Source organism: Ochotona curzoniae, unplaced genomic scaffold, assembly GCF_017591425.1.
Source record: "Ochotona curzoniae isolate NIBS_2020 unplaced genomic scaffold, NIBS_Ocur_1.0 contig_66, whole genome shotgun sequence".
Classification (NCBI taxonomy): Eukaryota; Metazoa; Chordata; class Mammalia; order Lagomorpha; family Ochotonidae; genus Ochotona; species Ochotona curzoniae.
In genome coordinates, this window is record NW_024466512.1 from 13,753,767 (window position 1) to 13,781,350 (window position 27,584).

General features: G+C 45.2%; 1 pseudogene; it reads left to right on the plus strand.

The window, feature by feature from the left end:
• Nucleotides 1–27,006, plus strand: part of LOC121164370 — a 42,478-nt pseudogene extending 15,472 nt beyond the window's left edge.
• The last annotated feature ends 578 nt before the right edge of the window (nt 27,007–27,584 follow it).

Genomic DNA, 27,584 nt, shown 5'->3' on the forward strand with positions numbered 1-27,584 from the left:
CCTTGGGGCATCTTCTACTGTTGACTCACCAGAGGCATTGTCAGGGAACTGGATCAGAAGAGAAGTAGCCAGGACTTGAACTGGCATTTCAATGTGGGATGCTGGCCGTACAAGCAGCAACTTAACCCACTGCACCTTGAAGAGAGCTGCTAGAACTTTTCTCCTGCCTTAAATCCTATGGTCTTCAATGAGTGTTTTGGATGATGTCTATTCTGCCATCTCACCCTGCCATGCCTCCTTCTCTTTTCCCATCAGAAATTTTTTTTTCTGCATGTCACCTTCCAGGAAGGTCCATACTCCTTCCTCCACCAGCTCCCATCGCTCCTCTGAGCCCTGTGTAGATAGAGCCGTATGAAAAATGGCAGTCCAGGGCTAATATCCAACGCATGCTGGGGCTTGTGTCCAGATTCTCTCTCTTCTATCCAATTCTTATCACATTGTTGTGGTGATGGATTGCATGTCAGAAAGCAGTCTCACAGGCAATAGCAATAAGAAATGCTATTACCGAAAACTCAATCTGTGCCAGGCACTGAGGGAACAGCGGTGCATGTGCTAACTGATTTAATCCTTGCAACAGCACTCTGATGTTGGCGTGTTATTTTTAGCCCCCTATTTTATCCATGAAGAAACACAGACTTAGAGAAATGAAATCCCTCATTCAAGGCTGTTTAAGTAGTAAATGGTAGCTCTGGGCTGTGAACCAGGAACCTGATCCCAGATTTACACTTAGGAGCTTGATTCCCTCTGTCCCCTGACAATGAGACAACACTGTATGGCAGAGGACAGACAGTCTTAGAGTCAGATTTCAACTTCTGGCTGTACCACCTACAAATTTGACCTTGTCCGGGTTACTGAATGGCTGTGAACCCACCTGGAAATGGGCTAATCATACATACCTTGTAGGGCTGTGAATTTCTCTGAATGAGGCCTTATGTGTTGTACATCAAGTGCGGTGTTTGGGATTGATTTGGGCATTGAGGCACTCAGTGAGCCCTCCCACAAGTGAATTCTTGTCATCCTTCCCAGTCCCATTCTCAGCCTGTTCTGACTGGGGGCTTCCTTTGATCACCTTGGCTCGAGAGAATTCCACTCTGTCTCTGAATCCAGGGAAACCAGGTGGGGCATCTACTTTGTTGGAGACCAGGCAGGAGCCTGGATTAGGAAGCCCTCTGTGCTGCAGGAACTCTGGCTGGAGAGGCCCCTGCCCCAGCAGAGGAGACCCAAGCATTTCCACTCCACTTCTTCCTTGCTGGCTTCCTCTGGCAGGGCTCTACCCCAAAGGAGTAATGGTGGGAGGCTGCTTCACTGAACTACACCACCACTCTGCCCAACAGCATCCGTGCTTCGGACCCGAGACCCACCTCTGTTGTGTCCCTTTAGTTCTTCCTACCTTGATACTGGCCCTTCATCTCCTCTGTGCAGGCTGCTTACCTCTCCTGAACGTGGTCCCTGGAAACAACTAGGTCTATGGTGTCTGACTTCTTGATCTGTATTTATGGCCTGCTTTGGCCTACACACTGACCGGGGTCTGTTGAGTGAGTGTGATGCAGTTTCATTCATCTCCATGGTTGGAGTTAGACTTTGATCAATTCTCTGCTTTATTTGGTATCAACAGACTTCTGGGATTTCCCTCATAGCACTACTGCTTTTAAGTTGTGTGATTGTCAACAAGTTACTTTATCTTCTGAGCATCAATCAGTTGCTTCACCTGTAAAGCAACTGATTTTTATTTCATGCAGCTTTTGTAATGAGCTGAGCAGAAAGACATACTCTACACGTGAGCTGTTATTGCCTTATTTCCAGGTGCATGAGTTACAGCATGAAAACATTGGGGCTGTCTTTGGTATTTGTGGAGAGCCACCCAACATCTGCATTGTCACCCAGTATGGCAAAAAAAAAAAAAAGTTTAAGCAAAAGAGAAAAATAGGTTTGATTAGCAATAGGCAACAGAGACTATAATGGTTATGCTGTATATCTTCTCCAGGCTGATTGCAAGACCTGAACTATCTGTGAGCGTTTTTAGGTTAGCAGGGAAGTTGCCCAGGGCTGCTTGCTTTTGTTCTTGGTAGAAACTGAGTGTGCTATGACACGATGGCTATTTGTGAGCCATGATCTTGGCCTCTAGTCAAGGAACAGCTATGCCCTTTAGCTGAGGAATAAGATCTTACCATAAAATCAAGTCTGACCTTTCTCAATATTATGGAATCTCCTGGGAAGATTTCCAGTTACAAAGCTTAATGTGCTCTGCCTTGTTTTGTGTTAGTTCTGGCCAACAATATCAGCTATCTTGAAACTTTTCATGGAAAATGTTCATCGAGCATTAACTCTTTTCAGCTTTGCTCTTTTCAGTTTGTCTCTGAACACCAGACAGAGTGGGTCATGCAGGAGGTTTTATTCCAATGGGGGTGAGGACCATGGGGAAGGGAGCAGAGGCAGAGAGAAAGACATCTCCTGCCACCATGGCAGGAGGGGGCATCAAAGTGAAGGTGGGGGAGCAAACAAAGGAGAGCAGCATGCATGTGGGAGTGTGCCTTTTCGTGGCTGGGGGCGGGCGTCATGGGGCTAGAAGGACTGGTGGATAGGGCTGTGGAAGGGCTATGAGGCACTAGTGGATAGGGCTGTGGGAGGACTATGAGGGACTGGTGGACAGCGCTGTAGGGGCACAGGGGAATGGTAGATGTGGCAGTGGGCGAGGACTAGCCGGAAGGGCTGTGAGGGGTTGGTGGATAGGGGTGTCAGGTCCAGTGCAATGAGGTTACAGCAGATTGGTGGGAACAGGGTTACAAAGCTATAGCGGATTGGCAGACAACCAAATTTGAACCTAAAGGGCATATGAATCTTAAGGAAGCTGAGATATAGGCGAAGCAGATATTTAAAATGGTACAGAGTCTGGAATGGCGGGGTCAATGTTTGAGTCACTGCTCACATGGAATTATTCTTGGAAAGGAAATGAAACAGTTCATGGAGATGCAAACAATGAAAGAACCTAGTAACTGATATGTCACTGTTGCCTGCAGCAGGGTGCAGGAGGATAGAGCCGGAGCCAGGGGTTAATCTTGGCATTCCGACACAAGATGCGAACTTAATCAGGCTCTTAGCCACTAAACCAAACACCTATCCCTCCGAAGAATTTTTTTTTTTTGCATCAAAATACACATCTTTTACTGCAAGTTTTTCATGAATTAAAAAAAATTGTTTACTGATTTTAAAGACAATGTTATACAGAGAGAAGTGACGAGAGACAGAGATATCTCCTTTTACTGGTTTACTCACAAAATAATCACATTGGCTAACTAGGCTGAGGCCAGGAGTCATGAACTTGATCTGGGTCTCCCCTATAAGTTCAAGGGACCAAGAACTTGGGCCATCTTTTGCTTTTCCAGGTGTGCTAGCAGTGAGCAGGATTGGAAGTAAAGCAGCCCGGGGTTTAAATGTTGCCCACATGGGACACTAGAGCTGCAGGCAATGTTTACCCAACTACAACAAATGCCAGCCCTCCATGAACCTGGTGAAGTAGGCTTGTATTGCAGACAAATCTGTTCAATGTAGGAAACCATCTGTGGTCACTGGTGATACTTTGAATTGTAGTTACTGGGGTATAATGGCACTCAGATTTTGATATGGACTCCCATTTGCCTGTGTCATAGTCAATATGAGTAAAACATACAGTATATTAGAAAACAAAACACAATAGTGATGTTGAATTGTTCTGTGTCTTGAGTTAAACTTGTCATCTTTCCTGAAAATCCTGACTCTTCAAACAAAGTGAGCTCAGTTGTATCATCTACCAACTTCCTTCACACTTTCCATTCTTTTCTTCCTCCCTGATAACAGGTAAAGATGGAGGGAAGTAAATATTTTACGCTAAAGCTGGAATTAATGCAAGGTCTTTATATTTTTTAGGGCAGAATTTTTTTTTATCCCAAACAGAATATAATTACTAAGCCATGAACTAAGCTGGGGAGGGAGATTCCTGGTTAGGGGCTGGTAAGGACAATTGGGAGGGAAGTAGAGACAGGCCCATTTTCCTGCCTATTGGTATAGAAGCAAGGCAGGGGGAATGTTGAGAGGAAACCATTAGAACCAAAAGACCTGAATGACTTCTTGTCATCGACTGCCACTGTATAAGCATGCAGCTGGGACTGAGGGGTGGAGATTACTGTGGAGCGGGTTCTGACAATGTGGACCAGCATTCCTGGGCTGTTTCTTCCAGCCTGGGCTACCATCTAGCTCTTCTTTCTAACCTACTGAATATACTTTCACCATCAGAAGGTACCAAGCCAATGACTTGGGAGCAGGGCTTGGTAAGGAAATTCCTCTGATAAGTGAACAACATGGCAAGGACTGGTTATCAACCACATATCGGCAATCCAACTATCAGTTAATATTCCTATGTATTGACCAAGACTCCTGTGGGAAGACTTGCCTGGGTATTGTGATGTCTCTATGGGTGAAATGTAAGCTCTGCCTTTCTGGAGAACTGAGCCATTCACATCCTGAGTGGGTGGCTTTGCCATGCCAGGCTACTTCCCTTTTTTGGATTTCAGTTACCACAGGAGAATAATCAATGAGGTTGGATTGGCTGAAATCAAAAGGCTTGCCTTCTTCTGGGCTTGTACTGCGTTTTCTTTCTAAGAAGCCAAAACCTGCAGCTTTTTTTTGTTTTGTTTTTGAAACTTTGATTTTCTATGCTTTGAAGAGAAGTTCTTGATGGCTAAGTTCTGGTGTTAATACTGTGTCATCACTGTTATTATAATACTTTATTGAGTATCTCTTAAGGGTAACCTATTCAACAAACCCTTATAGGAAGACAAAGACTTGTTTCTGGCTTTGGGATTAAAATCTAACTGCAGTAAGAAGGAAACAGCAATCTGTAACTGTATATATAAATTACATAGCAAGGCGTAAAATGGGAGGGGACGACTGGTTTCCTGTTCCAGGCTGTGATGTGCTTTGTTTCTTTTCATTCACTTTTCTCATCCTTCCCACAAAGCCCTTAGGAATACTCTGGGCTCTGTTTATCTGTCCTGTGTCCCAATCAAAAGAGCAGAAATCATTTCTACTAAGTAGATTTCCGCCAGAGTTTAGATGACTAATAGATCTGATCTATTCAGTGTAGGTACTTGGCTGTCAAGAATCAGTAACCCCAAATGTACCCCAGACAACGTTGGTGTGGGTGAGAAAGGGGCTGTGAAGAACTGTTTCTTCCATCATCTTCTCTAGGTGGCTGAGTTCACTTCCTGCTCCCCATGACACAATGAGTGAGATCAAAGTCTCACGCAGGCCATGTAGTGTCAAGCACTCTGCCAACATTCTTTGAAAGAGACTATGAATGATAGGAAATGTACTGTCGTGTCTTGGAACTTTGCCACAGGTATGGGCGTTGGGCCATGTTCCATAGGTCAGGTTGTGTTTTGGCTGTCACATATCCATCAGGCCAGCAAGTCTTCTCCTTGTGTTGGTTTGACCAGCACTTCCTTTTCCTTTATACCAGTTACTGGAGAGATTCTGCGGTGCTGCAGATTTACTCTCTCTATATATATGCAGTGCTGAATTTGGGTGAAATGTGATCTGGGGTACAGAAAGCACAAAAAAAAAATAAATAAAACACATTCTTCTGTCCCTAAAGAACTCAACCCAGTGGGGTGGACTCGGGCCTGATTTTGGAAATCAGAATGCTCTTCTTGAGTTAGGGATGGGCTTTCATTTCTATATAAGAGAAGCTTCGTAGATTCATGATGAAGGACATTTTGTCAAGTAGTTATCTCAGGGGTCTGGGGTCTGACTCTGCTACTAACTGGCCAGGTGACCTTCATCAGCCTCAGCCTCATTTTTCTTGTGTATCAAGAGAGCATCACTGGTGGGTGTTAGGCCAGTAATTAGGATTCCAGTTATTGCAGGCATTTGGGGAGTGAACCAGTGGATGGAAGATCTGTATTTCTGTCTCTTTGCCTTTAAAATAAATAAAAATGTGAAAGAAGTTACTAGCAGTATCAACTTCATACGTTTTTTGTGAGGACTAAGCTGTGTCAAGTACTTAACACCATGCTTGCCTAATAACAGGTGTCCTACAAATGCTATTATATCATGAGTAGGAGTATTACCATCATGTTTCTTAAAAAAGGACACTTCTTAATTTCTGTATTCCTTTAGGAAATTTTGGACCCTTCCAGATATAGTAGCCACAGCCATATGTGGCCAAGGAACACTGGACATGTGGCTATCCAAATTGAGGTGTGCTGTAAATGTAACAGCTCAGATTCTGAAGATTTGCTCATTTTTCTAAAGAATGTAAAATATCCCCATCAATATTTTTGTGTTGATTTCATTTTGCCATGATATATTTTAATCTGTCACGTTAAATAAAATACATTATTAAAACTAATTTCATCCATTTCATTTATTTAACATGGTTAGAAAAAAATTAAATAAACATGTGACTTACATTCTGTTTTTTTGGGGCAGTGAGCTAAATTACTAATAATCAACTCTATTATAATTTATTTATAACTAAAATAGTCTATTTAGATCTACTCCATTTTCAAGAGGAGGAAAAATTGAGACTTAGCAAGATGAAGTTGCCTGCCCAGCTGATCGGGGTAGATTGGGAATGCAGCTCATCTGTCTGCACACTGTCTCCTCCACGTTCTGTTTCTCTCTGCTGACTATTAGAGAGCACAGGAGTGAGGTTCAGAGGTAGAAGTCCTTTAGGACACTTGGGCATTTCCAGCATGGCAGAAAATGTAGCTAACAGGTGGCAGAGCTGTCCAAAGTGCATGTTATCTAACTCATTAATCATGAACCCTCTTAGAATTCTGTTTGTTCTCTGACATGATACATAGAAGTAAGCCATTTCCACCAGGTTGAAAAATAGAAACAAAGATGTCCCTGCCATTTCTTGAAGGGACTGTATTCCTAGAGGTTCCTTAAGCATGTTCTTGTTACTCTAGGCATGAGATCTGTAAGTGAAAGCAACTGTGTGTTGTTGTGATGGTGCTGGGTTTGGTCCTGGCACCACCGAGGGCAGGTGGAAGGCAAAAAAGGCTGGTGTGTGTGTGCATGTGTGTGTGTGTGTGTGTGTGTGTGTGTGTGTGTGTGTGTGTGTGTGTGTGTGTGTGTGTGAAGTATGTGTGTGTATGTGAGAGAGAGAGAGAGAGAGAGAGAGAAAGTTTAGTGATTGAAGAGCCTCCTGTGAGGGCTGAGACAACCTGGGTTGTATGTGGGCCTCACCAGACAGCAGCTCTGCTGGAGCCTTGCTGGAGAAATTCCAGAGGCAACACTCCTCAAGCCCCTACAGGCAGAAGTGTTGTAATTTCAAAATTGGAGTCAATTTTGCAGTCTCAAAACCCAGCCAACCACTTGATAAAGCAACACAGTGGAGTCTCTGGATATTTGGAGGAGGGAGGTCGAGTGGGTGGCCTGCCTCCTTTCCTGGATATAGTCTTTATTATCTACATTTCCCATGCTTACTGGCCCCAGGGTTCTGGCCAAAGCAGGACAGTGACTTAACCTGTCAGTCCTGCTGGAGGAAGAAGTGATTCCCTGAGCAGGTGCTCAAGAATCTCTGGAACCTTGTTCTAGGTGCAACAGCGTGTTTACATTCCTCCTTGTTGCAAGCTTGTGGCTAGGACAAGGGGCTGCATCCCACATAACCCATGCATGACTTCAACCTCCCTTCCTAGCCCCTCTGTGTAATAGAGTTAGGAAAGTGGCATGCTTTGGCCCAACCCTCTCCCTTCTCCTTCTTTATCCTCCTCCTCCTTCCCCCTTCCCCTTTCTTTCTCTACAATCAAACATGGCACAGGAAGTAATAAAATCTAGTGCCTTAAAAGAGGCTGGGATTGCAAGGAAATGCTTACTGGATTTTTACTCCAGCTGTAGCCTCAGCTTTCTGGAAGTGATTTAGAGTCTAGAGCCTCCTCACCATGAAACAAAGAACAAGCCTCAGGAAAGATTCAGTATGATCATATGTACTAAGTAGCTTGTGTATAGCACTCAAGAGTTTAGTGCTATTTAGTTGTCCACCATACATTCACATTATAGTGTGGATTTCCATGGTATTCAGGGGCTAAAAGAACTCAACCCCATCTTGCTTTCTGGCTTTCATAGCTTGTTTTGTTAGCAGGGGGGCATTTGGATAGATGGTCAAGGACATGGACTGGACATCAGATTGTGAAATTCCTGGTCCAGCTTCATCACCATCCAACTTTATGACTAGGGACAGATGAGCTTATTGGTTATCCCCCGTGCTCACCTGTAAACTGGGGCTATTGACAACACCTCTGTAGAGTCCCTAGCATGGTCTGCATGAATTGTTTGAGGTAAGGAGCTTGATTGGTACCTGGCACGAGGCCACACTATCAACTTCTAAGACCCTGGAAGATGACAATGCTGTTTTTCACCCTTTCTATGAAACCTCTTGGGTGAGACAGGCGAGGAAGCCTGGGCAGCTGACACAGGTGAAGTGTCCTATGAGACGTCCGGGTCTGAGAAATGTTGAGTGTAGTTCTTCTATCAACTCCCTAAGTATTCTGAACACAAATGTCTCAGAGACTCAAAGATACACAGCTCTGACATCAGGACCTGATGGTCCAAGGTGCGGGAAATGCTGATGAAAGACTGCTTGACTGCCTTCTCAGGGAAGCCATTGAAGAGGGTGGGCTAAGCAAAGCAAAACAAAACCAAAGAACCAAGCATCAGACCCTAATTTCAATGACTACACCATTTTGATCTGCCCCTGAAATGTGGTCAGCCCCTTTCCCCTTAACTTCATTTCACTGCTTCTGGATCTATCCTTGGAAATTTCAGAGAAAGCAACACTTGTCCATCTCTCCAATGTTTCACATGTGACAGTTCACACCTCTTGTATCTGTCCTCCCAAAAGATTGCTTCCCTCCTCAACTCCAGACCTTTCTTCATGCCTCACCTCCCATTCTGACTCCCATGAAAGCTCCCCACTCCACCTTCTTGCTCATTGAGAACGTCCTCTGCCTTTATGTCCCAGCTCCCATGGGAAGTGTCTTGTGGTTCAGCATGGTTTTCCCCTCTTCTGCCTTCCTTGCTCCCCTGCTCTGCTGTCTTGCTGTCTGGTCCTCAGCATTCATGCCCGACTTGGGTCAGGTGTAATCTGGAGCTGACACAGGTTCTGGTCTGTAGCTCAGGTATTGCTTCATTGATTTGCTTCCTTTTGAGCTCCTGGGAGATTCTAGTGTAGTCCTGGATGGGAACAATTGACCAACATCTTCTCAGACTGTCAGATGTGCACTAATCATCTGGGACTCTTTTCCTTTTTTTAAAAAAGATGTATTTATTTTTATTGCGATGGCAGATCAGATTGCCAAAGCAAAAGAGAGACAGAGAGAAAGATCTTCCATTCACTGGTTGACTCCCCAAGTGGCTGCAACAGCTGGGAAGCCAGGAGATTCGTCCAAATCTTCCAAATGGGTACACAATCCCAAGGCTTTGGGCCGTCCTTTATTGTTTTCCCAGGTCATAAGGAGGGTGTTGGATAGGAAATGGAGCAGCCAGGACATGAACTGGCACCCATATCCTGGTGCTTACAAGGTGCTTGCAAGGTGAAGATTTAACAACTGAGTCATTGTGTTGGGCTCTCATCTGGGACTCTTGCTACAATGCATTATCTGATCCAATAGGTCTAGACATTTACTGTGCACATACACTGTGTCTGGTGTGTTACTTCTATGACCATGATTATTCTCCACATCCACATGATGACAATGAGGTAGATATTAACAACCACTTCCATTTTGACAAGAATGGAGCTTACAGGAAAAAGGCTTCTGCTCAGGGCTAGAGCTGGAATTTCAGTCCTGAGGCCTGAGTATAAGAATACTTTTATTGTATGCATGAGCTCTCACTCTCTTGGCCCATCACTGAGGAACCAGAAACAGTTTTCTCCCTTTTGTGTGCCTGTGCCCAAGCAGATTCCAAAGGCAGGTGGCTGTGCGGTGGAGCTTGAGCTCCACAGAGATGGGCATGTTCCCCTGCCCCCATCTACCTGCCTATGCTCTGTGCATATCTCCAACTGCTTCTGCTTCTTCCAGCAGGGCCTGCTGATGGCTGCCCTGCCTCCCTGACTTGTCACCACCCTTACAGGGAATGATACTCCTTTACAGGAGGCCCCTGGGGTCCCATGGAAACCTGCAACCTTCCAGCTGTCTGGTGGGTGGTCATATGCAGGTGAAGCTGTAGGGATTTGGGCTGTGGAAGTTCAAGTACGGCCAGCCAGCCAGACTGTATCATGAGAAGACCACTGACCCCTTGGGTAGCTATTGGCAGACCTTGGATCTGCTGTTAGCAGAGAGTCAAAGGGTTCCTTTACTTCTTGATTGCCACCTGTGTAGGTGTCCACAGGTGGGCCTTCCTCTGGAATGGGTTGCATGTAGATGTTCTGTTCATCCAAGGAAGATGAGCAAAAAGTCCTGCAGGTGGATCAAGCCTGTGGTGTGAGTCTGAGAAGGCTGGTTCTCCTCCCAGCTTGCTGGACACCCAAGATTGCCCATATGTCTGTCTCTCTGTCTGTCTGCCCCAACCCCCTCTCCTTGTTCTTTCACATTCTCACCATCAATCATGAGACTGGTTAGGCATTTTAAAGATAACGAAGTCAGGCAGATCTTTGTCTTCAAGATGACTCACCCCACCTCGTGTCAGTCAGTCAGAGTCAGAAGATGGGGTCTGGGCATCCATGTTGTTTTTTTTCTTTTTCTTTCTCTCTTTTCAAAACAAAACAAAACAAAACAAAACAATTTTCTTAAATTATTTGAAAGTCAGTGTTACAGATAAAGAGATCTTCCATTTGCTGCTTTACTCCCCAACATGGTTGCAATGGCTAGGGCTGGGTCAGGCCAAAACTGGAAAGTCAGAAGCTTCATTCAGATCTCCCACATAAATGGCAGGGGACCAAGCACTTGAACCATCTTCCCCGAGTCTTGCTTTTTCCTAGACCTTTAGCAGGAAGCAGAGTAGCTGGAACATGAACTGGTGTTGCTTGTGGGATCCCAGCATTGCAGGTAGTGTCTTTTACCTGCTACACCACAATGCCAGTCCCAGAGTTGCTTTCTGGAGTTTCCCAGGAACTTTTCTGTGTGTCTCAGTACAAGCACCGCTGCCTCAGCTTCATCTGGGTGGAGCAGGGCTCAGTAACACTTCCCGCCTTTCCAGAGTGCACTGGGTGCTCCTGATTCTCACGTTGTCTTGGGTCCTGGGCTCAGTGGATTCCCAGGGCTCCAGTGCTGACCATGCCTCCGCTCAGGTCCCAGGATCCTCAGCTCTGATCACATCTCCATGCAGGTACCAGGATCCTCAGCACTGACCATGCCTCCGCTCATGTCCCAGGGTTCTCAGTGCCAACTTCTCCTCCACTCAGGTACCACCGTCCTAGGCGCTGACCATGCCTCCACTCAAGCAGCATGTCGCTAGCAACTTTCTGTCTTGAATGTGGGGAGGTTTCTATGCTAGCAGCCACCCCCGGCTCTCCAACCCCTCAAACCTTTTCATTTGGTGAGTATAGTCTATCATGATCTAAGCCAAGTGCTCTCATTGCATGTAAATGGAGATCTGAAATATTCAGGATCAGTGACTCCACGGTGCTACAGTGCACATTATTCACTGACGCACATTTTGATTATTCCGTATTTGAACTAGTACAAGTGGTTGTGATGAACGCCTTTGTCTCTTTGTGCCTGTGAGTGAATGTTTCTTCAAAGTTTGGCATTGAATAGATAACTATATCTTAGGTGCATTTAACATTTGTGATAAACTCCTGCTCTGCTGTCCACTTATGATATATTCAGGCTTGTTTTTTTTTCTGGGCTGTTAGCCTCAGAAGTCCTGGTGGCAGCAGTTTGGGATGCTCACAGAACAATTTGCAGCTCTCTGGGTGATTCTACTGCACAAAGCTCTGAAGCTCCAGCTGAGAACTTGTGTTGCCGTGTGTGCGTGTGTGTCTTTCATCTCCTTGTCCACTTCCCAGTGGCTGCAATAGCCAGGCATTGGGCCATGATAAAGGTAGGGACTCTGTCCTGGTCTCTTACATGGATGACAGGAGCACAAGTACCTGAAGCACCTTCTGATGTCTTCCCAGGCACATTAGCAGGGAGCTGGATCAGAAGCCATGACCTGTCCCGGTGCGGTAGCCTAGCGGCTAAAGTCCTTGCCTTGAATATGCCAGGATCCCATATGAGTGCTGATGCTAATCCCAGTCACTCTGCTTCCCATCCAGCTCTGCTACTGATGTTGATGCCTCTGTGCCCTTACAGTAGACAGAACAAAGAAATGAACATGTATACACTAAGCCAGATGTGTGTGCTAGCGTAACTGTCCCCACACACCTGCATCTCTATTAAACTAACTGCCATTTCTCACTGCGGTCTCCAGCTGCAATTCTTCACCACCGTGATTCAATCCACTCTTCCCCTTTCTTCAAGTGCAACCTCCCTTTCCCAACAGTGAGAACCCTGGCTTCCTCTAGATACCCCCTCTCTTTTTTAATATAATAGATTTATTTCATTTTTGATGTTCATAGAGAAGAAGAATGCATGCCCACATAACTACACTCTCTTAACTTATCTGTTTAGTCTCAGCATCTGGATCCAGTGGCTTCAGGTTTGTTAACCTGCATGCCCATGAACAACAGTTTTACTGGCTAGAGCACAGTGATCATGACCTTGTAGCTTAGGTGTTACAGACTCTAGTCATTCAGAAGTGACATCTGTCAGCACCATATCCCATTACTCACTTCCGAGAGATTATGTCAGATTTTTAAATACAGTTAAGTTCTTCTGTCATTGTCTGCCTTCCACCCTGGGTTGCCTAATTTCCTAATTATATTTTTAAAGTTTGTGTTCCTTAAGTTTCAGTTCTTGTGGTGTAAGATTCTAAGGGGTTTTGAAAAAATGCACAGGGCCATGTGTGCACCAGTCTCATGTAGACTCATTTCTCCAACCTCAAAAAAATTCCCCTGTACCTCACCTCTTTAAACTTTCTCTCCCCCACCTCATGGTAACCTCTGGTCTGTTTTCAGCCTTCATAATTTTGCATATTCCAGAAAGTCAGATAAACAGAATCACACAGAATCTATACAAGATGTTTCAGACAGGTTTCTCTCATCTAATACTAAGTGTTTTTTAAAATATATTTTTATTTTGAATTTTGAATTATGTGGTACGATTTTGTATAGGACGGGATTCCCCCCTCAAACTCTCACACCCCATCAGATTTTTCCCATTTTGTTATAATAGTGTAGTCCTTCATAAGGAATCATAATTCTATCAGTCTCTTATTTAAGTGTACCCTGACACTGTATGTCAGACAGTCCAGCATCCCATTGTCTACACATGTCCAACAGTTTCATTGGGAATCCATCTTTCGTCTGGATGCAGGGATGCATGTTCCATTATACCCCCACCTCTGTATATGATAGACCCCGGTACTCCATCACTATACATTACCATAAGTGAGAAGCCATGAAACAAGGTCAACAACTGGTATGAGTTAGAACAGCCACAACAACAACAACAACAAATTGCAGTACCATGAAAAAAAATGTGCCACCGAGTAACCAACACATGAGTGTTTTAAATTCATTCATGTTGCTATACTCACAGTATGTGAGTATACCCAAGCACGTATACGTTGTTCTCAAAATGTTATTTCCTGTACAAAATCTGATTATGTGGGTTGTTTAATAAATGTCAGGAGAAGCTACTGAGGAAGTGAAAGAAAGTGGGTTTACAAAATTAGACTGAGGAACCCAACATGATGGGAACACGTACTTGGTAAAATCAGTACTACATAATATGGAACGCGAAAGTTTGTAAAGCCTGCTTAGGGGATTTCCAACATGAAATGCTTATCCATTCCTGACATCATGTAGAAGTCTGATTCCCTCTAGGACATATTCTCTGTAAAACAATTGCTTGAAAACACAGGGAGGGGGGATCCCTGTCTGAAGAGAAAGGTGATGAGAAGTTTGTGGGTTTGGGAAAGGCCTGTTGGGATGACTCTCCAGAGAAGAGCACTGCTTTCCCAGTCATCTTGGGAATTTTCTGAAAACCTGGACCCTGTGGGTGAGCTTCATGTCTTACAGGCATTTTGCCTAGCAATTTAAGCCCTAGATTTTAAAAACTACGTGACTGTGGGTAATGAGTTCCTTGGACTTTCCTTCCTTTTTCCTTCTCTTGTTCTTTCCTCCTTCCCCTGACTCACTCACTGTCTACCATACGCCAAACTCTGCTCACTGCTGGCCAACATGGAATGAGACATCTTGCCTTTCATTCATAAAGACTGAAAAAAATATATAATAAAGTATGGGTGTTCAGCTTAATGGTTAAATGCCTGCAGCTCCTATTAGAGCGCCTGGGTTCAACTCCCAGCTCTGATGTCTAGGTCTAGCTTCTTCAGGTGCAGACTCTAGAACGAAGCAGTGTTAGCCCACCAAGGTGAGCCCGAGTCTCTCCGGGGAGATCTGATTGACTTCTCGATGCTCAGCCTCAGCCCTGTCCAGTCCTGGATGTTGCTAGCATTTGGGAAAGTGAATCAGTGGGTGGGCGAGCTCTCTCTTTTCATCCACCTGTCTTTCAAATCAACAAAAATGGATTAGATGCTGATAATTTCACAGCCCTGTTTATCCATTCCAGACATTATTGGTTATTTAGGTCCTTCTTTCCAAGGTGGGAGGTTTTACATGTCCTCTAATCATTTCAAGTCATCATTTCAGGGTCATGTCTAAGCAATTACATGCGGCTTTCTCGGTAGTAGCTTCCTTCTGATCAGGATAATTGTATTACCTTCTGATACGTAGATTATATGAAGACATTACCATGCTAAGAGAAAGCTTGCATTGGTATGAAAAACACTGGGCTGGGAGACAGGTACGCATTTTAAACACAATATTCCTGTAGTCTGCATTTTTTTTAGTCATATAATTTAATAATTATTATTGATAATATGTTTAATAGACAAATGAACATTTATTTGTCTTTTTGTTATTTTAATTGGCTATATATATTAAAATTTCACTTCTTTTTGTTATTATCATTATGTGATACAGTTCCACAGACCCTGGGATTTCCCTTATCCCCTCCCCAATTTCCTCCTCCTCACTGAGTTCCCCTATATCTATATCTATATCTATATCTATATAGTCCCCTATATATTTGTAGTTCTTCATACACAGTCATATGCCCATTATTGCAGGCATGGACAATGGCAGAGAGTCCAGCATCCTATTGTCAAGATACCTTAAGCAGTTTCAGTGGGAGTCCATCTTTGTCTGGAAGTAGAGATGCATACTGCATTGTTTCATCACATCTGGATATGATAATCTCCATTACACAGTTACTATACATCCCCTTATATGAAAAGCCACAATACAAAATCAACAACAGGAACAAAAATAGAAATTTATAGCACCATGAAGTTAAATAATATGCTGCTAGGTATGATAGTTTCCATTACACAGCCTCTAAACATCCCGTTAAATGAGAAGCCACAAAACATAATCAGCAACAGTAAGAAAAAAGAAATTAACAACACCATGAAATTAACTAACATGTTACTGAATGACTAATGTGTCACTGAAGAAATGAAAAAGAAAATCAAAAACCTTCTTGAAGAAAATGCTACTGTATGATCTATGAGTCATTGAAGAATTTAATCAGAAGAAATTGTTTTGAAAAGATGAAACTAACAAAAATCATTAAAATACCTGAGATATGGTTTCTGCTGATCTTTATTGATGAAATATGTCTTCTGTATGCAACAAATAGATGGGTTTTATTTTTCAATCCAGTCTATGACATTTGATTGAGGATTTAAGCCATTTACATTTAGGGTTAATATGTGTGGGTGGCACTTTAGTCCTGTCACTTTAGGAATGGGTCGTTCATTGATTTAGTCTTCTGTTGTCATTTTACTGGGATGTTCTTCACATTTGCCTCTGGTTTTGGTAGGTGTTATTCCTCTTCTCTGTCATGAGAACATCTTGAAGTATCATTTGTAGGGCAGGTTTGGAAGAGGCATATTGTTTTAATTTTCTTTATTGTGGAAGAATTTTATTTCATTTTCAAAGACAAAGGAAAATTTCCCTGGGTACATTATTCAGGGCTGACAATTTTTTTCTTTTAGAATCTGGAATATCTCATTCCATTCTCTTCTTGCCTGTGGAGTTTCCTGTGAGAGGTCTCCTATGAATTTAATTGGCATTCCTCTATATGTCAACTGATTTTCTGTTCACATGCACGTTGAAGGATCTTTTCCTTATGTTTGATTGGAGAGAGCTTGATTATCATGTGTCATAGTGAAGAGAGCTTTTGGTCAAGCCTGTTGGGAGTTCTGTGCCCCTCCTGGATGTTGTTTCCCAATTCTTTCTCTAGATTTGGGAAAATTTCCCTTACTATTTCAGTAAATATCTTTTTAAACCCAGCTTCTCTTTCTGCACCTTCTGGGACTCCTGTAACTCTTATATTAGGCCTCTTAATAGTGTCTTTCAATTCTTGAATTCTTTTTTGGCTTGATCCAGCTCTGCATCTAGATTTTTGTTTGTTTCCCCCTGGTGACAGGAAATATCTTTTATTTTGAGATTGTTTTCTTCTGCCTCCTTCATTCTATTTTGGAGACTCTCCACTGTACTTTTAATTTGTTTCATTGTATTCTTCATTTCTGATATATCAGCTTTCATTTGATTCATTTCCAGTGTGACGTATTCCTTAAATTCCTTGAATGCCTACTTTACATGCTTCTCATTGTTAATAAGAAGGTTTATAACAAGTGTTTTGAATTCTGTATCCCCCATTTTCTCGATGTCTTCCTCAGTTAACTTTGAGGTTGGCAAAGGGTTTTGCCCCTTTGCATGAGAGTCTTCAGTAATATTCATTGTGCTTCTGTTTCTTCTGTTGCTCTTGGTCATTGTATTCTGGTTAGCAGATTCTTCTTCTTGGGGTAGGTTTCTAAGCTGTGTCACCGACGGGTCTACAGTTTGAATTTACTTACTGTGGCTGGTATATGACTCTTTGTTTGCAGTCAGTTGTGCCACTCCCTCCAGCGAGTTCCAGGTCTGGGTTCTTATGTTAGATTTCCACCATGGTCTCTGTAGCCCCGGCTCTGGGCTCACCACTCTCTACCTCCTGTGATACTGTTCTGAGGCTGCACCATTGTCAGTATCTTTCTTCTACTTCCAGTTTGAACAGGTCCCAGGATTAGGGAGACACCAGATGTCCTAATTAGCTAGGTTGTTGTTGTTGGTGATCTTGCTGGAGCATGTTGGTCGTTAGGTCTGAGGGACACACAGATCTATTTTGACCTGTACAATGCCATAGTAGGTATTATTTTCCTATGGGACCAGTGCAATGCATGGAAATCAGTAAGTTCTCACTGAGCTCAGCCTATGCACAGCTCAGCACTGTCCCCACAGTCTTAAAGCCCTTGCCACACTGTACAAAATGGCTCCTGATGCAACACTACTAGAGTTCTTAATCTGCTGGCCATCAGGTCTGAGGGCTACCCAGACCTGTCTTGTGTGGAACCTGTAGAATGCCACATTGTTGCAGTTCACTGAGCCAGAAATGAGTTCACTCCTAGCTCAATGCCTGTGCAGTCCTGCTTCATAGCCCTTGCCTCCTTAAACAAAATGGCATCTAATTTGGCTCTAGGAGGCAGACTGGGCTGTGAATTCCATCCTGTTCCCACACCGCCCATCTGGTACCTGCCACTCTGTCTCTGCTCCTGGTCAAATCAAGCAGACCAGCAGGACAAACAGTTCTTTGTCTGGGTTCACCTCCTGAGCTCCCGATAAACATCCCTTCCCATCTTGTTGCTGGTGGAGTTTTGGCTGCCAGTGCAGTTCAGATTGTGGCTTGCTGGATGCTGCTGGGGTATCAGTCACTGCAACACCACACCATTGTTTTTGCTGCTTTCCTGTATTTGTCAGTCTCTGGGTACCCCTCTGCTGTTGTTCTGTCCTCTCCTATTTCCTGGAATGTGTCCTCTCTGCTTCATCTTGATTAAATGTTTCTCTGTCCATTTAAATGTGTCCTTACCCTATTCTGCCATCTTGATCCTCTGAATTTATTTGTCTTTATAGCAAACTTCCTGTATGCATGCACTGTGGACCGAATCTGATGTGCATAATGGCACATCTCAGGTCAGTTGTTGTGACTTGACTTTCCATTCAGAAAGTGTGGATCTCCAGTGTTAGGACAATGTCTGTTTCCTTTGTCTCATCTGAAAGTGGAATAATTTACCTAATCTCTCTGAGTCTCCTTCTCAGGCAAGATCCTGGAGGATCTTCGGGTGCCCCTTATGACGGACAGGTTAAAAAGAACAGAATGGCCTGTCCCCAAGCCTGCATTTTCAAATGGCCATAGTCTGAAGCTCGTTAGGGTCTCGCGAGGGGCTCTGCCCAGGTCATTATTTGTTGAGTACTGGCTGTGTGCCCAACAAAATGCTTGGACCTATTGTTTCACGAAATGTCCAGAATGTGTTCGTGAGGTATGTATTGTTAGCCTCACTTTCCAGGTGAGTAAATCAAGAATCAGAAAAATAGTGGATGTAGCCCACGTTTCCAGAGCTACTGAAGGACAGGCTCTGTCCTGAGAGATGGCCTCTGCCACGGTCATTTCCCTGCTGAGCCTTGGTACTCTTTAGCGGAAAGCTGAAGGGCGAGGAATACTTTCTTTGAATGAGTCATTGGAAATCATGCTCCACTGCGACCACTGGATCTTGGAAGATGATGTTAACGTTTTGGTTCTTTTGAAGCCACAAGAGCGTACTGGACCGTATGCTGAGCAAACTGGAGCCAACCACCTGCAGGAAGTGGACCAGCTAGCTGCTCACAGAGAAGGGGAGGGTGGAGAAGCTTCTGTTTGCCATGTTGCCCAGGTACTCTAAGCATGGGCGCCTTCCAGGCAAACCCAGGGAGCAAGCACATCACTCCCTGAAAGCCCCCTCGCACCTCTCCGCACCCCCAAGTCCATATTGGAGGGATTATTACCGTTGTTCCCTTTCCCAGAGTAGGTAAATTTCTTCTGAAAGGAGTCGAGCATTTTGTGTGTAATTCGGTACATTCTGTAAAGGAAGGGGATGCAGGCAGATTTTTACTTCAAAGATGCTGGATGCAGCAACAGGAGATTAACCACTAGATGGCGGTGTAGTATCAGGACTACTACTGATGGCTCACCAGGGGTCAGGTGTGGGTCCAAAATCTATGGATGGCACAATATACACACCTTGATTTCGGACTCAAACACTGCTTCATATTTTACTGCATTTTCATCTTTTCATGTTTTTAACACCGGCCAGAAGCACTTTCTGTTAAATTCCTTGTACTCTGTTTTTGCCTCTCTTAATCAAATAAGCCAGGCTGGACACGGCATGTACTAACGTAGAATGGGCTAATGGATGCAAAAATGTTGATTGTGAACTGGCGAATGATTACATTTACTTCCAAATCCACATATCAAGTCTTTACAATCAAACTATAAACCATAGGGGAAAATGGCATGTCTTTGCAGAGAAAAAGGCATATATGTTACCTGTCCCCTCTCCCACCCTCAAAACTTCCACCCCCAATGTATACCTACCAACCAAAATATTATACTTCTTCAGAGACAATACAGGTGGATAAATGATGTCAGAAGGAGCTCTTGAAATAATAGGCTTTGTTGATCAAAAGCAGCCATGGAAACACAAGGGCTTACAATGTGTGGCTTGGTGAAACAGGTGTATAAGATCCTCTTCCCGAGAAATGCCTCCTCTCTGGTTCCAGCTTCCTTGGGCAACCACTCAGAGCAGGCAGTCCCATGGCACCGGCGCATTTGGAGTCTGGGACAACTTTTTTCCCTCTGCATCGTTGGATTCACAGAATTGTGTTGTCTCGGCTCCCCCGCACATTGTGAGGCTCCCTAAGGAGCTGTACCATGCATCTGACTACATTATTGGAGTGTTATGACGTGTACAAGGTGAGACGTGGGGTTCCTGGCCACAAAGCGACATGAGATCCTGGCCAGCAGCTCTGGGATGGGGTTGAAGATGGATGGGATGGCAGGGCCCTGTTTCACGTTGCCAGTGCACTCATCCCATGGCAGAGCCTCAGTGTCTTAGGCTTGAATGTCTTCTTGGGAAAGGGTTTGTCTGGACCCAGCAGTTAGTTATTCCCGCAATTTCTCCCAGTTATTTTATCTCACAGCACACGTATTGCTAGAAGAGATCTTGGCCTTCGCCACCGCCGCCACCCACCAACACCTTTCCTGCAGACTCAGTCTGCTCCACAGGCTGCCTTTGTCTCCTGTGCAGATCTTGCTCCCATGTTGATCTTTGATCATGATGAAGGCAGGTCCCCATGTGGAAGCTATCAGGCTCATGGCTGCAGGTGAGGCAGCAGCACTCACCTGTCTGGGATTTAAGAATTTGCTCACTGGGAGTGAAAGACTTTGGGGAGAAAGGAGAATGACACCTGTTCAGAGCTGCTTCCTACATGTGGGGACTTCATGTGTTTCCAGAGTGTGTGTCTGGCATCAGATCACGACCGAGGGAGAGTGCCGCATGCCACTACTCAGAAGGTCTTTGGGGGGTGAGACCACAGGGCATGAACTTGCAGCATGGTCCCACCACATCGTTCTTGCCTGTGGTCGTGGGGTCAAGAAGCTTGAGGAGATGCTGTGGTGATACCTCTTGGGGACACAAACCCAGCATTCCCTACAAACAATGCCTGTGAGTGTGGCTCACCTTCAAGAGGAGACGCATCTAATCAAGTTGGACACAGTCCTGGGTGAAGAGACCTACTCTAAGGAGTTGCTCTCAGCGCTACCGTCTCAGTTATATTTTGCATGAGCCAGTGTTAAAACTACTTGTATTCCTAAGGATGCTCTCACGGTGAGAAGAGAAGGCCCAGAAGCTGGCTAGTTAGTATCTGCCTGGCTAATGCCTGCCATCTGCCTTGCCCATATCATCCTGGAATTCTGCTAAAGTGCAAATATTCCTGGAAAGAGCTGGTACTTCTGTCTGCCTCCTGTTATTTAGTGTGGATTAGTATAGGCAAGGACATACATCCATTTATGTATCTGCATAAGTGAACACATTGTTACGTAGATGTGTGTAATGTATATGTTAAGTACAAAGATCCTTCCAAAAATTCATGGGGATATGTAGTGTGAATAAACTAAGCACTTCAAGATTTTATTTTTGCACCACGGTAAGCCTGTTTTTAAATCGCCCTTTCTCTGAAGGTTCCGGACTGTTCTCACAGAAGTGTGCGTAAGAGCTCATGTAGGGTGAGGGCATTTCAGAGTGGGTGTGCTGTATTCCAGTTTATGGTCTACTTGCTCCTGCAAAACTCACCCTATCAGTTCACTGCTGCCTGTCTAATGAGGCAAAGGGAACGACAGTCATCACCACCATGGGATTCTGGAGGTGAAAAGGATGACTTTGGAGAGGAAGACTCAGAAGAAGGCTTTGTGGAAGAACCAGCATGCTGGGATATGGCTGGGGTGCAGGTCTGGGAGTGGTGCTCCTGTAAGCAGGGAAAGCTTATGAGGGGTCTTAGTTTCTGAGTCTGCCACTCCCTTGGTATCCTTCTTAGAAGAGTAAGGGTCACCTATTGCTTTATTTCAGGTTGAAACCACTGGAGATGTGGACATGGTTGCTAGCGGGCTTTGCATTCACAAGAGCACCCAATAGGTGGACAAGATTGCCACAGTGCCCCTGTGTATCCTCAGCATCACTGTCCACTTCCAGATGGGACACATGCCCAAGGAGAGTCTCGAGCCACAGAGTGGCCTCCACACAGGAAGACAGAACTGGCAGGAGATGGACTGATGCTGACCATGGGACAGGTGGTTTTAGGTTGGGTCCTGGGTCCAACACTCTTAGGAACTTGACATGGAGTGATGACATCTTTATGGGAAACAAAATATTGAGTTGCCTTTGTATACAGAAAAAGGATGAACAGTGACTCCAAGATGTCAGATCAAACATTAGAAGGGAAACAGGAGCCAGGACAGTTAAACGAGGTGGCACTTCTTCCACGTGTCTGTACCAATGAACTTTGATGTGATGTGTTTAAAACATGTTATTTATTCACTTTAATTTTATTGGAAAGGCAGGAAGAAACAGAGACAAGTACAGAGAAGGAGGGAGAGGGCAAATGAAGCATTTGTCATGTCAGCCGATTCCTTCTCCGAATGCCTGCAGCATCAAGGCTAGGTCAGGCCGAAGGCAGGAATCTAGAAATCAATCCAAGTGTCCCGTATGGCGAAAGGAACCCAGGTCATTGAACCATCACCTGCTGACTCTCAGGGTGCCCTTTAGCAGCAAGCTGGAACCCAAAGCAGAGCCAGCACCCAGACGGGCACTGCAATGGGGTGCTGGTGGCCCGAGCAGAAGCCTAGCTGCCGCAGCAAGCTCCAGCCTCTTGGTGTGTCTGTGAAACTCCTGGGCATGTGGCCTGCCCTGTCAGTCTTGAAATTCTTTTTTTTTTCTAAAGAGATTTATTTAATTTTATTGGACAGTCAAATTTACAGAGAGGAAAGACAGAGAAAGATCTTCCATCTGCTGGTTCATTTTTCAAGTGGCTGAAACAGCCAGAGCTTAAATTGTCTAAAGCCAGGAACCAGGAATTTCTCCCATGTGGGTGCAGGGTCTCAAAGCTTTGGGCTGTCTCTATGGCTTTCCCAGGTCACAAGGAGGGAGCTGATGGGAAACGGAGCAGCTGGGATACTAACTGGCACCCATATGGAATCCCGGTGCATGCAAAGCCAGGACTGTAACCACTAGGCTACTGCACTAGGCTCACTGTCTTGAAATTCTTAAAGCATCTTAACATGAGATCCAATATTTTCATTCTTCACTGAACACTGCAAATTATGTTATTGGTCTTGCTCCTTCCATTCCTGCAAGGTTTGCCTGAAGTAGAACCGGATTCTCTATAGACTCAAGGGAATTTCTTGCACCATTCTAGGTTCTCTTTCCATTCCCAATTCACGAACAACACTGTCATCAGTTGATGATGGTGCTGCTCACCAGAGGATTGTGGGGACATTTGTCTGAGTCCTAACACTTATTGTCTACATTCCCCACCCCTGCAGGCGATATTGAATGAATACCTTTTGAATTATATTGATTGACTTGATGGGCATTGTGGAGTACAGCCCTCACGAATGGCAGCCTGGATATGTCCTGCGGGTCATCCTTCATTAGGTCCTGTGTTGGCTGGTGGAGTGGGAGTTACCATGCCAGGATACTGTGTGTTTGGAGACACAGTGAGTGTGGCATCCAGAATAGAAAGTAGCAGCGTGCGTGGGTGTCATTTATAGCACTTTGTGAACACAATATTGCTGTCCAGCCAGGCTTCAAATTTAAACCAGAGGGTATTTTTAGGAGACTTATGTGCATTTTGTCACTGTTTGTCATCCATTGCAGACAACGTGGCCCATGCCTGGAGGAAGGTTTGTATGTGGTGCTCCTTTGTGCTGTGTAAGCACACGGGGCCGTCCTGTTCTCAGACGTTCTGTTCTCAACAGGCAGACATACTTAACAGCAAAATCAATTCAATGAAGAGTGGGAGTTAGAAACTCTTTTCTACACTGAGCCAAGGCAGTAAATATTTCAAGCTCGATTGACCATAGAGTCTGTTGTTATGATTCCAAAGCAGCCATAGACAGTTTATAAATAAATGGGAGTGGCCACATTTGTAAACAGTCCAGATTTGGCCCATGGGGGGTAACTTTCCCAACCTCTAAAGCACAGTCCTTTTTTCTTGGTGATGCAGAAGAAATCAATGTATGAAAACTCCGGGGATCATCACTTCCTTTTATTCTGTATTTATGTGTTTATTTATTTAGTTAGTTATGAGTGGGGAAAAGAGAGAGAATAAGTGAATATATTGCCATATGCTGATTTACTCCCCAAACTCTTGCAATGGTCCGGATTGGAGGTCAAAGCCAGGAAATTCAGAACTCCATCGGTGTCCCACATGGCTGGCAAGAATCTATTCATCTGAGTCATGACTGCTGCCTCACAGGCTCTGCACTAGCAGGATGCTGACAGCAGGTGCCAGAGGTGACTATAGAGCCGGAACACGCTGATGTGGGAAGTCGGCAGCTTAACTGCTGGTCCAGACACCAGCCCCAGGCAGTCACTTTATTGCAATGACTGCTGCTGGACAAAATGTGCCATTCATCATCAAGAAAAGGGAGACTAAATTAGCCAGTGACTTAATTTTTAGAGGGTTGAAATTAGCATTGTTTTGAACTTGTACATTTCCCAGAATATATGAAAACTGAAAATGATTTCTCTTACTATTTTAATGTCTAAGTTAATCAAGTCTCAAGCTCAAATTTCAGCCCAGTCAGGCTCTAAGTCAGGGTTTATAGGATCCATTTGAAGGTAGAGCTGCCTCTGGAGGCTCCAACCCTGATTCCAGGTGCAGTTTTGGTTGCAAACAATGTTAAAAAAAGATTTAGTTTTTATATGAAAGGAAGATTTACAGAGAGAGAAAGAGAGACAAGGAGAGCTTCTATCCACTGACTCATTCCACAGTGACTTCAACAATTGGGATGGTCTGGAGCCAGGAGCTTGAAGGTTCTCCTGGGTCTCCCGCATGGGTATAGGGGCCCTAGGACTTGGGCCCTCTTCTGCTTTCCCAGGCACATTAGCAGGGAGCTGGATCAGGAGCACAGCAGTTGGGACTTGAACAAATGCCCATATGGGATGCCAGCACTGTAGGCAGGGGGTTAACCTACTATGCCATGGAACTGGTCCTGCAAACATTTTTAGTCTTGTGTCTGTGCTGTGGGCTCATTGCAGGGAGTGTGAGGAGCCCAGTGAACTGCCATGAATGGCAGAACCAGCTTGCCTCCCCCTGTCAGTGCTGCCTTTGCTTCCTCACCTGAACCTTCCAAAGCTTGGCTAGTAGCCAACAGTGTCTCAGCAGTACCCGGATGGTTAGGGACCACAGTCCAAGGACCTCAGATTTCAGAGAAGTTGTTTGTGATTTGTTTAATGAGAAATGTTGGTGATCAGAGAATCTAAGCAGTTAAGTTCCCTCTTCAAAGAAGCCAAGGCTCCCACAGACACCCCATGGTCAGGGGGATCACTGGACAATGCCAGGTTCATGGCAGTGTTCTGCATCCACATCTCTCAGAGCATTGCAGCCACCCTGCTGGCATTGGGAGGATACAGCCTGCAGAAGAGAGGCATTATTCCAGTCTTGGAAGACCAGGCCATCTCTGGGCCCCTCTGCCCTACTTGGGTTCACGGTGGGGACACATAGAGACTGCGGTGGATGGAGAAGTCTCCCTGCCATGGCTCATAGTGACCTCCCCCTGGAGGTTCTTATGGTGGCAGCTCTTCTTCCTTCCATGAGGACCACATGTGGGATGCCAGCATGGGCCCCACATGGAGTCTTTGGCAAGAAATGGCTTAGTTCCTACTGAGGCCAACCTCTCCCAGAAGGCTTCCTTTCTCTGCTACACACAGTAGGATTACTTGGCTCCTATCAGAACCTTCCAGGAACAGACCCCCACACAATGCAACAGCAAACACAAGTCCAGGAACTAGCGAGCCCTCCTTTCCTTCTCTGGCTCGCAAGCACCCAGGCAGCAGGGACAGAGTGTTGGTCTGGCCTTGGAGGTACAAGGACTTTGTAAGTTCATCTCTTGCCTTTCCTGACCTCTCTCACTGCAATGTCCTACCACACATTCTTGTGTTTTCCTCAGAATTGCCTTTCCTTGGGGTGGGTACCCCCATGAAGTGTTCTTGGGGGCACCGCAGAGCTATGTATGAGGAAGGGGGCCCAGACAAAGGAGTAAAAGGGTAGGAGGTGACATCAGCTCCCTGCTGTTCCCACCTTGGTCCTGGTACACCCTGTTTCATTCCTTTTCTGTCTTGGAATGCAGTCCCACTATTTGTTGCTGTCTGATCTGAGGGCTTGACTTCGTATCTGAGTGATGGAACTGGTGACAGCAGCACCTTGCAAATGCAGACAGGAGGGCTGACTCGGAACCTGTGCACAGGTGCAACTCCAATTCATACTAAGAGTCAAATAGATTCCCTTTTTATTTTGGAAAGGTGTTTATTGCAATGAAATTTTGTTTCCAATGGCCCTCCTCCCTGGACCATTCCTGACATTTGTTGTAAAAACAGAATTAAAATGCATGTCTGCTTTGGTGTAAGAATTCTGAAATCCATGCAGTTTTTTTCCCCACAGAACAAGCATTTTCCCTGAGTTTTGTAACGTTGACCACCGCGTGTGGAAAGGAAGGACCTTTGTTTTATTCCAGAGGCGCCAGCCTGAATCACTCCACAAGGGCTGGGCGATCCTCCCTCCGTCTCCATGTCTTATAGAGCAGGTGCCTGAGCTATGTTTAGCACTGGTGGGAGCAAGCTAGTGGGGGACACAGAGGCAAATACACAGTGCGTAATTTTCGGGTTCTTATAATCCTGGGAGCTTCCCGAGCTGCTGCAGCCAGTACTTTCTTATCTCCTTCCTTATCCTCCGCATTCTTGTGTTTGCCTGACTTTGCTGTCCGTGTGAACGTGCTGTCTGGTTACGTGACTGCCGTGTGTCCCAAGGTGAGCTTATTTATTTATTTTTCAACCCACATACAGGCCAGTTTCCACGTAACTCACACAGGCTTACAAGCAAAGCCCGAAGCAATTGTCAGTATTTTACGAGGCCTTTACCTCCTAGAAATGGCTCCTGAAGTCCAAAGCCAGCAAAGCGGACCTCCTCGTGCATAGGGGATTTCCTGTTGCTTCTCATGGGGCAAAGGAGAACAAACAACCTTTTGATCGAAAGGCGGAGAAGGCCTCACTGTTCCACTCCCCGAATTTACTGAGGAAGAGGATCTTGTCTCAGAGACCTTGTGGGGTGCTTCGTGTATCTTAAGTTATTTGTGGAGTCACTTGAACCCCCTTTTCGGGCTGCCTTAAGCACCAGGTTGAAGAGGGGTAGCTCTGGGGTCTGGGGAGAATGTCACACTAGGGGGCGCTATCTAGCTTGCTTTCTCTTTCTGCTCCTGCACCTGCTCCAGAGCAGACTGGCGTTGGATGAACTGAAAATGGGGAACTCATTTCCTGATGGACCAAGCCTGGGCTCTCAGCCCTGAGCGAATGCTGTTTTAGCCAGCGAGACTGCCCTCGCTCTGCCAGTATTTCCAGCCCAGTAACTTGTGAATTTGCAGTGACGCTCATGCTACTCTGGGAGAGAGGCGGGTGAGCCTCAGTCATGTGGGCCAGGGAGCAGCCAGAGGATGCAGCCTGGAGTTCTGGCCTGCCTTTTCCTTGCAAGGTGGGCTGCTTCCTCACCAGTAGTGCCAATTTCCCTTATTAGCTAAGATGCTTGCGGGGAGATAGGGGCCCTTAGCAAAGGATTCTCTAGAGTGTGTTCAGGGGAAGCTGCCATGGCCAGGGCACAGGTCCACTGCAGAGGCTGGAAGGCCTGTCCTTAGCCCTGACTTCCTGTAAGTGCTGCAACTCACAAGTCCATACTGTCACATTTCCCTAGCACTGTCGAATGTCTTTCTTTCCTGTTCACCAAATGATCTTGCAGTTAAGGCTTGAATTTTAAG